Source organism: Carya illinoinensis, chromosome 1 (assembly GCF_018687715.1).
Source record: "Carya illinoinensis cultivar Pawnee chromosome 1, C.illinoinensisPawnee_v1, whole genome shotgun sequence".
NCBI classification, from domain to species: Eukaryota; Viridiplantae; Streptophyta; class Magnoliopsida; order Fagales; family Juglandaceae; genus Carya; species Carya illinoinensis.
The window spans coordinates 32,677,507-32,696,581 of record NC_056752.1 but is presented as its reverse complement, the minus strand read 5'-3'; positions in this window follow the sequence as shown (position 1 = coordinate 32,696,581).

Sequence of the window (19,075 nt, the reverse complement as noted above, 5' to 3'; positions counted from 1 at the left end):
AGTTGTAGATCTTAAGTAATAAGCTCTACAATTAAAAAATTATTTACTGTTTGGTAACCATATGTCTAAAACAATTTCCAACATATTATATTTGTTTGAAAACAATATAAAAAAAGTAATTTTTGAAATAGAAATGACATGAACGGTTATTTAGTGTCGTTTCTTTGATAAAATCATATGACAAAGTTGTAATTATTTGAAAGTTATATGGTATTTTTGCCTACTGACAGACTTCTTTAAAATTAGAAGTTAGAGCTACGTTTTACATTTCAGAAAAGTATGTTTGAGGGAAAGCATAGTTTTCTTGAAACATATTTTTTTATTTTTTAAAATTAAAAAGTACTTTAATATGTAATAAGAAAACAATCTAATTTTATTATTAAAGAGTTTTTGAGACTATTTAAATACTTTTACACCCTTAATGCACCCCAAACAGACCCTAAGTCTCTTATAAGGAGATGTGCTTTTTCAATCTCTCACTTGGCTTACGTGTCAATCATTTAAAATCATCTAGATAACTAAAATCAACTATGGTTACAATTAAAACTACTCAAACCATAACCTTTAGAACAAAGATATAATACATGAATCATGGTGGTTATGTTATTATATTAACATTTCCTTTAATGGATTACAATGTATCACTCTCTCTACAGAAATTTCATATGTGATATATCTCTTTATGAATGATTTGTAGCTTCCTACAAGTCATAGATTAGGAGCAAATACTTTATGTGCACAAATAAAATTATTATTCTTGACAACAACTACTATTTACAATAATCAATTCAAACATAAAATGAGCTAATTATCCCTTGCTCTCTACATGTATCAAAAATATTTTTTATTGAGAGCCCTTTTGTCACAGGATTTGTAATCATAAAAGATGTACTTGTATGCGTTATTGAGAATTTTTGTTCCTTAAGGCCCCGTTTGGATATGCAGATGAGATGAAATGTTTTGTAATAATGAGATATTTGAGTTAAGATGAGATGAGATAGTTTGCAAAAAAAGTATGTGTTTGAATAATGAGATGAGATGAGATAATTTTAAATTTTTGGGATTTGATAAAGGGATGGCCCCACCAATGATTGAAAATAATTTAATATGAATATATTAAAAAAATTAATATTTATTATTAATTAAAAAATATTAATAAACATATTTAAATCTTGTAAAATATATATTTGTAATGGGTCCCACCAATTTTTGTTGTTAGCCAAAAAATTCAAAATGGGATGGGAAAGTAAAGGAGGATTGTTGTCAGTGTCTCTATAGTTTACTATTAGAGATATACAAACTTTTGAAAAAATTTTCACTGTTAACAATTGGTGTTTTTTTAACTGTTCATGTCTTTATTTTATTTTTTTTCGCTGCAATTGTTGAAGAACTTTTGGGATGAGATATACACTTGAGCATGGTTGTTTGGATTCCCAGACGAAATGAGCCATACAACTCAGATTCTAGGCATCCAAACCGAGCCTAACTCTCTCTCTCTCTGACATCAAGATATTTTATATCAATATGTTTACTTTTTCTCCCACTTTTGATATTCTTAGAAAAGGAAACTTTTGCCAAATTATCACAGTAAATTCCTAAAGGCTTAGATATTGAATCCACAACTTGAAGCCCTATGATAAAACTTCTCAACCATTTTGTTTGTGAAGTTGCATCAAAACATTCTATAAACTCTGCCTCCATAGTAGATGATGCAATGATTTTCTTTGGTTCTCTTCCACAATATGGCACCTCCTGCTAGCATGAAGACATACCTTAAAGTGAACTTTTTAGAGTCTTGTCAATCCTCAATATCTGAGTCTGAATATCCAACCACTTCCAAACAATCAAACATGCTTGTAAGTAAGCATATGAGTCTTGGTTCTTTATAAATATCTTATAACCTTGTCAGCAGCCTTTCAATGTTCTATTCCGATTGCTTTGGTATCTTCCTAAGATTCCCACAACATATGTAATATCAGGTCTTATACAATCTTGCATGCATTAAACTACCAACAACATATGCATATGTCGTGTTTTCTACTTCTTTCATTTCCAAAACATTTTTCGGATATTGACTTAAACTAAACTTATCACCCTTTAGTATGGGTGATACGTTGTGTGTACATTCATTCATTCTGAATTTCTCCAACAGATTTTCAATGTATAATTTATGAGAAAGTTCCAAAATTATTTTAGATGTATCTCGATGAATCTATGCCTAAGACATAAGAGGATTCACCTAAATCCTTAATTTCAAACTTTTGGAATATAAATTTTTTAGTGTCATGTAGTAGACCCAAATCATTAGTTGCAAGCAAAGAGTCATCAATATGTAGGATTAAGAAAATAAACATACTGTCACTAAGTTATGGTATATGCATTTATCCACAACATTCTCTGTAAAACTAAATGAAGTAATAATATCATGATATATCAAATACCATTGACCAGAATGCTTTTTCAGTCCATAAATTGATTTCTTAAGCTTGCTAACTAAATTATCATCTTTATCAGGATAAAACCCTTTAGGTTGTTTTAGGTATACCACTTTTTCAAGAGTCCCATTAAAAATGTTGTTTTCAAATCTATTTGATGTAACTCTAAATCAAAGTGAGCTATTAATGCCATAATCACTCTAATATAATCATTTTTAGAAACCAAAGAGAAAATATCATGGCATTCAATACATGATTCTCTGAGTGAATCATTTAGCTACAAGTCTAGCTTTATATATATTGATATTACTATTCGAGTCTTTCTTAGTTTTATAAATATTTACAATGAATGGCTTTAAATCTCTTAGTTAATCGAGAATTTACCAAACTTGAATTTTAACCATGGATTATATTTCTTCTATCATAGCATCATGCCAAAATTTTGAATTTTCTCCACTCATGGCAAGTAAAAATGAGATGGGATCATCTTTAGGTCCTACATCAAAGTTAGACTCTAGTAGGTATACAAAATAATAATCAGAAATAGCACGCTTCCTTGTTCTTAACGATCTTTTTAATTCTACAGTTTCATCCATATTATGGAAATGTTAGACTATAGAGACAGAGTTGGTACATTCCTCTTGAGTTTGTGGTGGTTCTTGAATTCATCGGTCTTCCAAGGGTATCATATTGATTTCCTTGAATGACAATCATTTCATTTTGATTTGCAGATGTAATATCTGAATTCTATATCTCCCACCACTCTACCTTTCAAGGAACATTATTCTCACTTATTTCAAAACTCTAAATAGATTTTGCGCTTATGGCTTCCACAATTCTAGGTGTATGTGAGGTACAATAACATCTATAACCCTTAGAGTTTTTTTCAAAGCCAATGAAATAACAACTGATTGTCCTTAAATCTTATTCATTTAGTTGGAATTTTAGAACCTAACGTCAACTTGACAACCCCATATGCACATCTTAAACTAGATTTTCATCCTTTCCATAATTCAAATAGTGTTTTAGGAACAACCTTAGATGAAATCCTATTTAAGATATATACTGCAGTTTTTAAGGTCTCACTCCACAAAAATAAAGAAAGATTATAATTATGGAGCATACTTCTTAACATATCCATGAGGGTACAATTTTACCTTTCAACAACACCATTTTGGTGAGATGAACCTAGCATGTATACTGAGTAATTATGCCTTATTCCTAGAGAAAATCGGCAAATGAACCCGGTCATCTCCTTAACTCTGTGTATCTACCATAATACTCTCCAACCGTGTCAGATCTTACGATCTTTATTTTATTTTGTAATTATCTTTTTACTTTCTTTTTATATATTCTAAAAATATCTAGTGCTTTCAATTTATCAAAATGGAGGTAAAAATACATAAACCATGAATGATCATCAATAGATGTGATAAAATATTACTGACCATTCAAACAAGGGGTACTAATAGTCTACAAATGTCAAGTGTATGATCCCACGAATTTCCTCACTCATCTTGGCACTTTTACTGGTCTTGTTGATTTGCTTACCCTTGATGCAATCCACACAAGTACCAAAATCTAAGAAGTCACCAAAATCTAAGAAGTCTAAAGTCTTTAAGACTTAATTATTAACTAATCTTTTAATTCTCTCTATGAAAATATGTCCCAATCTCCTATGCCATAATATAGAGGATGGCTCATCAATAATATTACGTTTAGTATCAATATCATAATGTAGAGTTAATAGACTATTTTCAAAAACAGAATCTAAATTTAATTTATATAATTTATTAACAAGGTCCTAGAGCCTACAAATGTGAAGCTTTGAAATACATAAGCATTTGAATTCGCAAAATTAAACTCAAATTCTAAGGGTACTAATCTAGATATAGAGACCAAGTTTCTAGAAAAGAAGGTACATAAAATGTGCTTTCAAGATCTAAAATATAACCATTATTTAAAATAAGTATAAAAGTTCCTTACAGCCTCAACGTGCGAATGCATCCCATTTTCTGAGTAGATGTTTTGTTCACTTTCCATCAGTTTTCTTAAGTTGAGAAACTCCTGCATGATATTAAGAACATGAATTAAGGTACCTAAATCAATCAACCATGTATTATGATGAGAGTCTACAAAGTTGGAGTCATAGCAAATAAGATAATTGAGATTACTTTTATTTTCAAGCCATGATTTATACTTTTCTTGCAAAAGAAGCACGTATCAGTGTCTCTGTAGTGTTTGGATGACAATTTTCCATCATTCTTCCAATTTTAATTTTGACACTTGTCTTTCTTCCATTGTTCTTTCATTTCAATAACAAAATGAGCACTCTCAATATTTTCATGTTTCAATCTCTCTTCTTCTTGTACACACATGGTTAAAAGCTCATTAATGGACCACTTTTCTTTGTGTTGTAAGAAATCTTAAGTAGTCTATATTTTGTACGAAGAGACTTGGGCATGAAATGGACAAGAAATGACTATGAGATCTCGATCTTAAAAGACTTAATTAGGATTGCAATATCCCTCATTTCCATTATGCATTCATTCACGCTCCTGGAGTTGCCACACTTCATAATTGATAACTTGTTCATTAGGGTGCTAGTCAATGCCTTATTAGAACTAACAATTACACTTTAATAATCCCATTTGTTTCATCATTGGACTAGGTACCAATAACTCTAGACTATCCAAATCATCCACAATAGTTAAAAGTCTTTTCCATCCTTCTATTACAAAAACCCACATCCCTCATCCATAAATTTAGGGAAGATATTTTTATGAAAACCTTTCAAAAGGCGTAATTGATTATTACTATAAAATATGGTGGTGATATTAACATATTGGAATCCATCCATCTAAAATTTAAGCATAGGATACACTCGAGTAGTACGTTTATCCTTAATAAATTAATTTTTCTAATATTGTATGCATATTGTTGGGTATTAAATATGTTGAGAGAATTGTAATATAGCCCGTCCATGATCAATTCAAAAGTCCACCACAGGTAATAAAACAAGAGATAAAAGGCTTGCCATGTTGAATGCATTATTCAGGTGCGTGCCATCATAGCTGAAGAAAATAGGCAATAATTTTGAATTTCTTTCTCTCTTTTTATTTTCCAATGTTGGATTTAATCAGCTTGGGTGGTGGAGGTGGATGAGCATACCGCTACCTTGATTGCAATATGGTAGGGGGTTGGTTTTACTCATGTTATGGTGAATACTGACAATATGAGCATTTTGTTATGTAATCAACACGTTGAATTAAATATCTATGTGGTTAAAGCTTAATTTTAATAATCTAAGATCTTTCTCCCCATCCCACCCCCCTTTCCTCTCCCTCTCCCTCTCCCTCTTTCCTCTCTCTTTCATCTTACTTTGATTTTTTCTAATGCAAAGCGCATAACTGATGGATGAGAACTAGCAACTCAAACAAGTATTGGGTCTTCTTAATTTTCTTTCTTTTCTTTGTTTCCTACTTTCTCATTTTAATGAGAATGTCTCTTCAACAAATAATGATTCTTTTATAGATTGATAAGCTCACTAATAATCCTCCCAAATTTAGGAACAAATGGAATATGTATGTGTGTGTAATTGTCTCGGGGATAGCTAACTTCATTAGTGGTCTTAGATGTTGACTTGAATGCCATTGGGAAAAGAAAGAAAAAAATAATAATGACTGTCTTAGAAGCATCAAGACAATGTAAAAACAAGGCAAGGCAAATATAATAAATCCATGGCATATATCATATAGAGGATTTGGAGTCTGTTGTCAATGGCCACCCTCAACTAAGCTAGGCTTTGTACCTTGTGATTTATGGATCTGGTTTCTTTTGTCAATACCCGCCCACAACTAAGTTTGGCTATTTACCTTGTATTTTCATTAGATAATGGTGGGAGTGCTAGTACTACTTTTCAACGTTATAAGCTATTCATCGTAACAACCCGCTCATTTTTTCTTCTATAGTTACGAGTCTTGTTCTACGTGTCAAGTCTCGATGGCATGTTTTTAAAGATATGATCAAGTGATTTTTAAAACAAATCCAGTATTTTAAAACTTACGGATATTTTAAATGTCTTGAAAATATTTATATATAGGATATTTTCAATGTTATTGGATTAAGCTTGACTTTAAATAACACAACTATAATATTTTTGAAGAGTTCCAAAAATATTATAATTGTGAAAAAATATTTAATTTAAATGATTTTAGTCATTTAAAAATATTCTGAGATTTAAACTTTGTTGAAAACTCTAAATTAATTTAAATGGTTTTATTCTCTTCAAGTAATTAACAAGACTTCATCATTTTAATTAATGATGAAAGAATATTATTTTATGAACTTTAGTTTATAAAATAATATTTTATCTTAATTCCTCTCAGTGTTTTAAATTAAATAAATGTTTACGCATTTTCAAATCAGTATTTAAACTCACCGTTAGATCATTTTGAAGATCCCAAGACGAAGGGCCTGGATTAAATACCCCAAACCCCTAGCTTTTTCCCTTCACTTTTCCCTATCCTCTCTCTCCTCCCTCTCCTTCAGCTCATGCGTGCGCCCCCTTCTCCATGGACGTGCCTCTCCTTCTCTAGCCCTGCGCCACCGTGTGCCACCCAGTCTCATCGCCAATCACCATCCACCCCTTGCCCTCCAGCAACCTCCCCCACCTCGGTCTCTCTTCCTCAAGTGCTCTCTCTCTCTCTCTCTCTCTCTCTCTCTCTCCCTAGAGCAGCTCAACCAAAATGGGTAAGAAAACCCATTCTTCCTCCCTTTGTGCTGCCGTACGTGGCCACCACGACCTCTGACCACCACCAACAGCTTCACCACCTCACCAGCTCCACCTCCATGGCCTTCCTTTACCCCAACTCTCTCCCTCTCCATTGGGTTCACCTCACTCAAGCACACACATCAATCATGCACGAGTTCACCATACCCAGGCCGCCAGCCACCACCCACGACCTCCCTTGAACACCATGGCTCCTCCTTGCCAGTCAAGCTCTCCACCTCTCTCACGCCCTCTAACACACTCACTGCCTTTCCTCCACCTCGTGGCCAGATTCGCCGCCTCCAGCCACCGTACAACCACCACCTCATCACCACAGCTCTACCGCACCTCCCTCAAGCTCCTCAACACCTAGCCAAGTTCCCTTAGCTCTCCCACTCCATTTCCCTTGGTTGAGACCCACGACCCAAACTCCTCCAAGAGCCATTGTGCCTCCACCGTGTGCCACCTCGACACCACCACAAGGCCACCACTCTAGGACCACGACCAAACCTTTCCCCGCTCAGATCCACACCTGTAGCCACCTCTAGTAGCCCAAACAGCCACTGTACGTGGCTAACCGCCACGTACAACTCTTCCAACGCCTCTAACCTTGATGGGCAGCGAGCAACGCAGGTTTTCTCATTGATGGTATAACCCTCTATCCCTCGTTATTTATATTAAATGTTAGTTGGTTGTTTTGATTATAGACAGTGTTGTTAGTATTGTGGAGTTCGCTGTGAAGTGTAGCTGTATAGTGAAGTGTTAAGCATAATTGTATAGTGTGCTATGTAGTGTTGTGGACTGTGATGTGAAGTTTGGGTGTGAAGTGTGTGTTGTAGTAGTGTTGTGGTGTGGCATAGTGTGAAGGGAGTACACGTGGTGCGTACTCTATATAGTGTAGCGATGCACTGTGTGGCGTGTATCGTAATAGTGTATGGCGTAGTGTGGATGAAAAAGAGTTCACGTGGAGTGTACTCTATGTGGTGTTGTGATGCACCGGATGGCGTGTCACAGATATTTGGATGGCATTGTTGAGGAGTGTAGAACGTGTTGTGTAGTATCGGGAACTGTGGAATAGTGTCCCAAAGTAGTTGTGACGTGACCCTGTCGTAGTGACGGGTGTCACGATGTAGCTTGAAGTTAGTCTCGAGCTACGCGAGGAGACCGAGTTGTAAAATGAATGGGTCTTGTCATGTAAGTTTTGGGATGAACTTGTAAAGGGCCGGGATGTAGGAAGGTTCTACTGACTGGGTTTGAGTAGAAGTTGGTATTGGAGTATGGAACTTATTTATACAAGTGGGCATTCAACGAACTAGAAGTGGATCTTAGGTGATAAAGGGTAAGGTATATGTGCATCTGATGAGACACGTGTACTAGACGGATTTGCCATATATAATGGGTAATCTGTCCTAAGCATGGTTATACGATGTTTAAGTTTCAGAGTTGACTTAAAGTCATGTGGCATGTATGGATGGGAATGAGGATCTGAGTCACTCCATTCTGATACATGACTTAGACCAACTATGTGAACATCCGTGATTCACCTTAATATTTTCAAAATTTTCAAACAAAATCATTTACTTTTTGCATAAGTCAAAAAGAACATCAATCACTTTTGAAAATATTCAAATAAAGCATGCACATGTGAAAGATGACAATTAATCATTTTTAATATTTTCAAAATTCAAACCTTTAATCATGTCATGCACATGTAAAAAATGACAATCAATCATCTTTTAAAATTTTTAAATTTAATTTTAAAAATATTCATGCACATGTGGAAAATGTATTTTAATGCTTTATGATAAAATATTAATTTTGAATCTTAATCCTACTTTCAAATTTTTAAGAGATTTACAACATTACTCTATGACTTTAATGTAAACTTGTTCCTTTCTTGATCATGCTTGGTTTCTTGATATGCTTGACTCTATTGTGTAGATAACTTAAGTTTGAGACTCCTTTATTCTTTGAATTCATTTGTTATTATCAAAATTTATGTGTAGATATATAATTACACGAAACTTAAAATCTTGGATTCAACAGCCCTCAACCACTTCACATGAATGTCATCAACAACAAGTGGATCTTAATATTAAGCAAAAGATTGATGGGACAATTGATAGATCCAAGCCCAGATAGGTGGCCAAGGGATTTGAGCAAAAGGATGGGATAGATTGTACTGTAAGGGTAGGCAAAAACTCTGTTGGCTCCGACTTTAGCTGATGTCTACCCCAATTATGTCGGAGTTAGAAAAATCAGAGTTTAAAGTCGGAGTCAGAGTTATTATGAAAAAAATAATTGGAGTTGGAGTCAGAGCTGATATCCGCTGACTTTTGAACTTCGACTAAAAAAAAAAAAACTCTATTATGATTTCCTTCTCCGGACAAAGAAAGAAAGTCTACCTTTTTTGTCTGTGTCAATCTGTGAATCTGTCTCAATTTATCTATCTTAGTCTATCTCAATCAGTCAGTCTATATGTTTTTTTGTCAGCTATCTATCACTGTTGTTTGCTTTTTACGTGCTTTGCTTTGGTTCAAAATTTAAATCATCATCCTTTTGACTTTGGGTTCTTTTTTTATTATTTTAAATTTTTGGTTCCAAGGCCTATTGAATGTTAGCTTCAAGGTACCAATCCCCACCACTCTTTCCTTTTCATTAATGAATTGACTTTTTTTTATTTTTAACTGATTAATTTCTTTGATTTGGATACAGTGCACATATATCTATATGTATTAATTAATTTTTTGGATAGGTCTCCTAGTATTCATCTCCTTTTTATAGCACTAACTTTCCTCCCTTTTTAGTTTTTGTCGAGGCATCTTCCAGAAGGACAAATGCACGATGGGAAGTCTTCCGCACAGAAGAAGATGCAGCTGCTGGATGTCCATCGTTCGAGGGTGTCACAAATGTGCCGACTAAGCCATCTCTCTCTCTCCATGGCTCTAACCCTCCAACTCCTACTTTGGTAAGTCCAATTAGAGTCAGAGTAGGAGTCTGAAATTACCTCCAACTCTAGTCGGAGTCAAAAAGCCCACCCTTATTTTACTGAAACCTTCAGTCTAGTAATCAAAGCCTTTACTATCAAGATTATACTTGCTATTGCTGTCCAACTTAATTGGATCATAAAACAATTGGATGTGTCCAATGTTTTTCTCCATGGCTTTCTTGAAGAAGAAGTTTATATGGAGCAACCCTTAGGCTTTGAAGATCAGCATTGGCCAAGGCATGTTTGTAAATTGCATAAGGCAATATAAAAAGGCCCCTAATGTCTAATTTAATAAGTTGGCCAATGCCCTCCTCAATCACGGGTTCATTAAGTCAAAGGTGGACTACTCCCTCTTCACCTTCCACCACTCCAATATTCACATATTTTTTCTGATATATGTTGATGATATCATTGTTACTAGTAACAGTTTATCTACCATAACTCAGTTTAAAGCAAATTTTGCCATAAAGGACCTTGGATCCTTGAACTTCTTCTTAGGAATTCATGTGACTCGAACTCAAGAAGGACTTCATCTTTCTCAATCAAAATATGTTGCTAATATTCTTGACTATGCCAAAATGATTGGAGCCAAGACTGCTAAGAATCCACTTCTTGCTAGCTCCAAACTATCTCAATATGATGGGGACCCTCTTGAAAATGCTACAGAGTATCACCACCTCATTGGAGCATTCCAGTACTACACACTAACTAGACCAGACATTGCCTTTTTTATGAGCCAATTGTATCAATTCATGCAAATCCCACAACCACACATTGGACTGCTACAAAAAAAATGCTTAGGTATCCATTGATCAATGCTTATTTTTTGACAAAGGACCTTTACATCTACAAGATCCACAATGACTCTAACTGGGCAGGGAATCTTGATGATTGTGTTAGAAAATAACTTTAATGAATAAAAACATCTATAGGATCTTTTACCTCTAGCCATTTGTGCTTGATAACTGGAAAGTTTCAAACCTACAAAAGAGAGTAGAGATTTTGTAGGGAAGAGACTTCTAGCCTTTGCCTTAGAACTTTATGATTGGTTCTAATGGAAAACACAAACCCTTTTTTATAGGCAAGACTAGAGACCCTCATTTATTACTCCTACAACCTTTAGGCTACCCTCATTATTTCATCCATAAAAAAATAGCAAGGGTCACCACTTTATTTATGAAGGGCAATTATCTATGTTTGATAAATGAAGTGAACCACCTTAGGGAAGACCAATGTTTTCTAGGAAAACTAAAGGTCTAACATTCTCCCACTTAGTTCACTTAATGGGTAAAACTGAAATGGCCAAAATAATGTCCTTAATTTTGTCAAGGTATTCTATATACGAACCATGGTGATATTGCTCTTTATAGTGAACATTTCCCTTCCATGTGTCACAATATATAGTATCCCTTAAAATAATTTATGAACAACTATTAAAAATCATTTGGGTCCAACTTAATCACCCAATGGATATGACGAATTCGTTACTTTATGCGCAAAACTGAAACTGAATTCAACTTTATTCTTTGTGAAATAGACAGTAACATCAGAGATTACACTTTAGTTAGGCTCATACGATCCACATGACCCTGAAACTGTTTTACCGGTAATCCTTTGGTCATTGGATCAACTAATATCAAATCTGTACCGATGTGCTCAATATACACCACATTATATTTGATGATCTCTCTCACACTTAAATACTTTATGTCGATATGCTTGGTTCTGCTTCCGCTCTTATTGTTATTTGAGAAGAACACTGCAGCGGTATTATCACAAATAATCTTGATTGGTCTTTGAATGGAATCGACAATTTTAAGACCAGAAATAAAATTCTTCAACCATATGGCTTGTGTTGTTGCTTCATAGCACGCAATAATTTCTACCTCCATAGTAGATGTAGCAACTATAAATTGCTTCGTACTCTTTCAAGATATAGCTCTTTCAGCAAGAAGAAAGATATATCTAGAAGTAGACTTTTTGGTGTTTACACAACTGGCAAAATCCGAATCTAAATAGCCAACCACTTGCAAATTTTCTGTATGCCTGTAGGTTAGCATGTAATTCTTGGTTCCTTGCAAATACTGCATCACCTTCTTTGCATCATCCAATGTTGAAGTCTTGGGTTACTTTGATAGCGACCCAATAATCCAACTGCTAGACATATGTCTGGACGGGTACAAACTTGAGCATACATCAAGCTAACCACTGCAGATGCATAAGGCACACTTTTTATCTGCTCTTGTTCCAATGCATTTTTAGGTGATTGTCCTTTATAAAATTTATCACCTTTGATTATGGGAGCTACAGAGGCTTTACAATCTTTTATACCGAATCTCTGTAAAACTTTTTCAATGTAAGCCTTTTGAGACAGTCCTAAGACTCTTTGTTTCCTGTCTCTGTGAATCTCTGTGCCAATGATATAAGAGGCTTCACTCATATCCTTCATTTCAAAGTTTTGGGAGAGAAATTGTTTAGTCTCATGTAACAATTCCAAATCATTGCTTGCAAGAAGAATATCGTCTACATATAGGACTAAGAAAATGTATGTACTCCAACTAACTTTAAGGTCTGTACATTGATCAACAAGATTCTCGATAAAACCGTATCAAATAATAATCTTGTGAAACTTTAAATACTATTGACGGGAAGCTTGTTTTAATCCATAAAGAGACTTCTTCAATTTACATACTTTCTGACTGTCGTCACTGAAACCCTCAGGTTGTTTCATTTATACCACTTCATCAAGATCTCTATTAAGAAAAGTCATTTTCACATCCATTTAATGTAACTCTAAATCAAAATGAGCTACTAAAGCCATAATTATCCTCAACGAATCCTTCTTAGAGACCGGAGAGAAGGTTTCATGATAATCAATACCTTCCTTCTGAGTGAATCATTTAGCGACAAATCTAGCCTTATATCATTCGACATTACCAGAAGAATCTCATTTGGTTTTATAAACCCATTTGCAGCCAATTGTTGCCGCCCCTTCTGGTAATTCGACAAGATCCCAGACTTGGTTATTATAAATGAATTCTAACTCATTTTTCATGGCATCCACCTAAAATGTAGATTTATCTCCACTCATGACTTGTGAAAAAGTAATTGGGTCTTCCGAAAGTCCAATGTCAAAATCAGACTCAGTTAGGTATACAATGTAATCATTTGGAATAGCAGGTCTACGTATTCTTGAAGATCTTCTTAGAGCCATTACTTCATCATTTAGAAATGACTCAATTGGCTCAGACTGTAAATGCGGAATAACTTCAGATTGAACCTCATTTACGGGGACATGATGTACTTGAATTGGTGTCATTACATGATCTTGCGATCTATTTTGCCTTAAGACAACCATTCTTTCTCCAAAAGAATGCAAAGTAGCATGTTTAGGTGTTTCCTTAAAAGTGACTTCTTGAGGATTCACACTCCCACTAGGTTCAACATCCTCAAGAAATTTTGCATTTTTAGATTCGACAATTCGAGAGCTATTATTGAGATAATAAAATCTATATCATTTGGAGTTATTTGAATACCCAATAAAGAAACCTCTAGCTGTCCTTGGATCTAACTTCTTTATATTAGGATTATAAATCCTAACTTCAGCTGGACAACCCCATATATGTATATGATTTAAGCTAGGTTTCCAACATTTCCACAACTCGAAAGGTGTCTTAGAGACAGATTTGGATGGAACTCTATTCAATATGTACACTGCAGTTTTAAGAGCTTCACTCCACAAGGAAATTTGCATATTAGATTTTCTAATCATGCTCCTTACCATATCCATTAGCGTACGATTCCTTCTTTCTACAACACCATTTTGTGGTCGTGTGCCAGGCATTGAATATTGCACAACAATGCCTTCTTCCTGAAGGAAATTTGCAAATAGACCTTTAATTTGTCCATGTTCTATGTACCTACCATAATATTCCCCTCATTTATCAGATCTTATGATTTTGATTTTCTTTTCACTTTGATTCTCTACTTTTGCTTTATAGGCTTTGAAAACATCTAGTGTTTGAGCCTTCTCATTCAGAAGATAAAGATACATATACCTAGAATAGTCGGCAATAAATGAGATAAAATATCTCTGACCATTTAGGCAAGGGGTAGAAAATGGTCCACAGATATTTGTGTGTATAATTTCAAGAACACTTGAGCTCCTTCTTGAACCTTTAGAATTATTGATGGTCTGCTTACTCTTTATGCAGTCCACACAATTCTTGAAGTCAGTAAAATCAAGATCCTGTAGGACCCATTCTTTTACTAACTGTCTCATTCTCTCTATAGAGATGTGTCCTAACATTTTATGTCATAGTAGAAAAGATTTTTCATTCAAAATGTTTCTCTTAATGCCAGCTGAATGCAAGGAGAGATAGTTCTCTTCAAAATCGGGATGAATATCTAATTTAAACAAGTTATCAACTAAAGTTCTACAACCAACAGAAATTTTATTCTTAAAAACAGTCATAACATTCTCAAAAAGGAAACTGTATCCTTTGATAATAAGTTTGGAAACAGAAATTAAATTTCTACAAAATTCTAGAATATAAAAAATATTATTTAAATCCAAAACATCATGTCCCGATTTGAGAATCACTAAAAACTCCAACTACAACAGCTTGTGAACGCCCTTTATTTCCGGTAAAAATCCAAAATTCACTTGTTGTTGGTTTCCTTCTGGTAAGAAAACCCTACAGTGTATTCACAAGATGAATTGAAGAACCGGAGTCAATCCACCATGAATTTTTAGGAGCATCAATGAAAATAGATTCATGACACACAAGAGATATAGAGCTACATTTCTTCTCAAACCACTCTTTATACTTGATGCAGCTCTTCTTTACATATCCATCTTTCTTGCAAAAGAAGCAAGTCACCTTTTTGCCATTAAATCCATTGGATTTTGATGGCACATTATGCTTCCTTTTTTTTTTAGATTCACTTTGGCCCTTCTCGGTCTTAACTTTATCATTCACGACCATATTTGCACTTTCAGATCATGCTTCATCATTTCCTCTTCTTGCACCACATGATCAGAAGATCCGTAACTGACCAATTTTCCTTATGTGTGTTATAAGAGATCTTGAAAGGTCCATACTCAGATGACAGTGAGTCAAGGATGAAATGGACCAAGAATGACTCAGACATCTCTATCTTTAAGCCCTTAAGTTGAGAAACAACGTCTCTCATTTCTATAATATATGCATGCATACCCTTAGAACTATCAAAGGCTTTAGTAGTGAATTGTCTGATAAGAGTGCTAGCTAAATCCTTGTCAAAGTGAACAAACTGTTCTTCAATTGCTTGCATTAATTCCTTAATTGTAGTGCAATCACCAATAGAACCTCTAATACTCTTACTCATGTGAGACTTTATGAGCATTAGACTTAGGCGATTAGATCGCTCCCACCATTGGCAATTTTCAATAACTTCCTGTGCATCCGTATCCGTGGCAACATGTGGTTGCTCCACACGGAGTGCATAGTCAAGGTCCATATACCCCAAGGTAAATTGAACCAAATCTTTCCAGTCAGAACAATTAGTACTATCAAACATTGGAATAAAATAAACACCATCAGCTAAGGATTGTGGTACAACAGCTGCAAAACTAAGAAAAACTTTAATGCTATGAATTCAAGTAAATTTTAACTTTCTTGTGGGAAAAGGTTGCATAACAGCATAAATTTATTTATCTTTATTTATAAGACAAATTATTCCAAATATTAACAAATAAAACTATCCACACCTGTAGGCAGAAGATAAATTTTACTGTCAATACCGAAAATCATTTTCTTATATTAATGAAATAACAAAAATTAAAGATTTCCCTGTAGGAATAAATCCTTAAAACCTATGATTTTAATTATAATGAGATTCCAAAATTTGTTTATGTATTTTTTTAAATAATAAGGATGTTGTGGCATTACCTTCATTATTAAAAGAAATACAATTGAACATCTCTTTAAAAGTATTAATTGTAAATTAGCCCAAAGGCCCATCAATATGAATAAAACTTGAAATTGAGCCCACAAATGTTTGAAATCATGACCCGGCTTTTCTCTCACGACATATATTATGACAAAATTCATTAATCATCCCAAGAGAATAAAACAAGGAACAAAACTGGATTTCAAAAGCCCACTCTATGAACAAAATGAAATGCTAATAATTCAAACACAAAGCTGAAAGGCAACTGGCTCTGAGACCAAATGTTAGAAAATAACTTTAATGAATAAAAAAATCTATAGGATCTTTTACTTTCAGTCATTTGTATTTGATAACTGGAAAGCTTCAAACCTACAAAAGATAGTAGAGATTTTGTAGGGAAGAGACTTTTAGCCTTTGCCTTAGAACTTTATGGGTGATTCTAATGGAAAACACAAGCTCCTTTATATAGGCAAGATTAGGGACCCTCATTTATTACTCCTACAACTTTTAGGCTACTTTCATTATTTCATCTATCAAAAAATAGCAAGGGTCACCACTTTATTTATGAAAGGCAATTACCTATGCTTGATAGATGAAGTGTATTATCTAAGATGAAGTGAACCACCTTAGGCAAGACAAAGGTTTTCTACGAAAACACCAAAGGACTAACAGATTGAAGATCCAGTTTTGGTTATGCCATCTCTCTTGGTCCTTCTTTGATTAGTTGGAGTGCAAAGAAGCAACCTATAGCATCTAAATTTAGCATTGAAGTATAGTATAGAGCACTTGTAATGGTTAGTGCAAAGTTGTTTTGGCTAAGGATGTTGTTCCAAGATCTTCAAATCCCACTCCTCAACACTCCTACATTGTGGTGCGATAACCTAGGTACCATTTCCTTGGCTTCCATCCTAGTATTTCATGCTTGAACCAAGCATGTGGAGGTTGACTATCACTTCATACGTGAGAAAGTGATGCAAAATAATATATAGATCAAATATCTCCCCATTATCGAGCAGACTACAGATATCTTTACTAAAGATTTGACCTCATCATGTTTCATCCTTCTTCGAGACAAGCTACGAGTGTGTGTCACCCCTATTAGCTTGAGGGAGGATGTTAACAAATATGTCTTAGCTAACCTCTCCAAGGAAAGAGAATTAGATCAACAAGCCATAGATGGAAGGTCAAAATCTAATTCAATTGATATCTCTCATTCATTGTCTGCAGATCAAGCCTAAGATGGAAACTAATCAATCCCTTGATCTTTGTAATATACTCTTAGTCCTCTGCAATATTTCCTTAGCTATACACGATCTATTGTATTGTATATTTCCTTTCTTAATGTACATTCTATACTAAGTGTAAGAAGCTCTGGTGCAGTATATATGTTCCATCGAATACATATTAGTTTGGAGTGCAAAACCAAACTATTCTATCATTTCTTTCACATATTAGCAGATAAGTAATCTCAGATACAGTCTTAGAGTATGCAAAGTCTCATGCATACCTTTTGAAAAAAAGTGAGAACCACCATTAAAAAGTAGGTTTTTCATATGGGTTCCATATTTTCTATTTTTTTAAAGAGTTCACAAAATTTATATACTTTAAGGCTATACAAATTATTTTCCTTAGTAAATTAATAAATGATCAAGCATCAATTCCATCTTAAATAAACTTGCGGGTGCAAAAAGAACTTTCCTATGAGAGCTTTTAACCATATTTTTTCAATTAGTTTCAACAAGAGTAATGGTTTTTTTTCCCCCTCCTTTTTAGCATCATTTGGATTCTTTAGCATGCATGTTGCATATCCATATTCTACAACACCATGCTCGTTTCCTGGCCATTTTGCGCCACTACCGCCACAAAAAGTGGCTCTAAAAACAAAGATCATAAACAAAGTTGAAAGCTGATTAGAAGTTTGGTCTTGCCTCTAGATTAATAGATCAAAAGGTGGCGCACTTGATAAGATGATTTTAGATGATTAATGAAATTTTGACATTGTTTGAGACGTGTTTTACATTCGATTTTGTGAAGTTATCTATAGAAAATTTTTAATAACTTTTTCGTTTTTGAATATATGGAAAGAGGAAGGAGAATGGAAGTTGGTATTGTTATTCAAAATCAAAAGGGTCAAGTAGTCTTGGCTTCCAACAATCTTCAAGACCTAGTGAAAATATGGGTGCTTATGTGACTTTCATGTTCTGCATTGAGTTGGATTGTTAGATGGTGGGATTGGAGAGGGAAGTAAAATAGGTGATTGATGGCATCCAACATAACCAAGAGAATCAGAGCTATGGTTTTAAATTCTATTTCGTTCTAGTTAGAACGATCAGAATTTTCAATTACAGTATAATACCTTGTATACTATATATCTTCATTACGTTTCTTTCCAAATTTCGAACCATTCAGACCATTTTGGCTAGAATTTTGCATTCCAGACCACATTCTTGTTCCAACTATTTTAATGACAATTTTATAATTTTCTTGAATTTAGGTGGCATTTTTGTAAATTTTAAGTTTAGATTACATTCACATAATTTTGAAATATAAAAGGCATTTATATAATTTTAATTTCTATGTAATTTTATATATGTCCCTTCATTCTCTTTTTTTTTTTTTTTAAATCCCATTATTTTTAATAATTTCTCCACTATTTTTCTTCGCTGACTATTCTCTTTGAGTACTAATGAGGTTTCTCTTTTATCTAAATTAAAAAAAAACAATTAAATTATTTTTAGAATGAAAATTAACCCTATTTTAGTTGAGTTATTGCTCATATTCAATAAAATATGATGGAAGTTAAAAAAAAATATAAAGTATTTATGAAATATAGATGAAATGATTTGTAATTGAAAAATTATTCCTCCAAAAATATCAAACGTCTGTCCGTCCGTATTTAAGAAAAAAGAAGAGGATGGCAAAGCAGAACGAAAATCAAAACGCTCC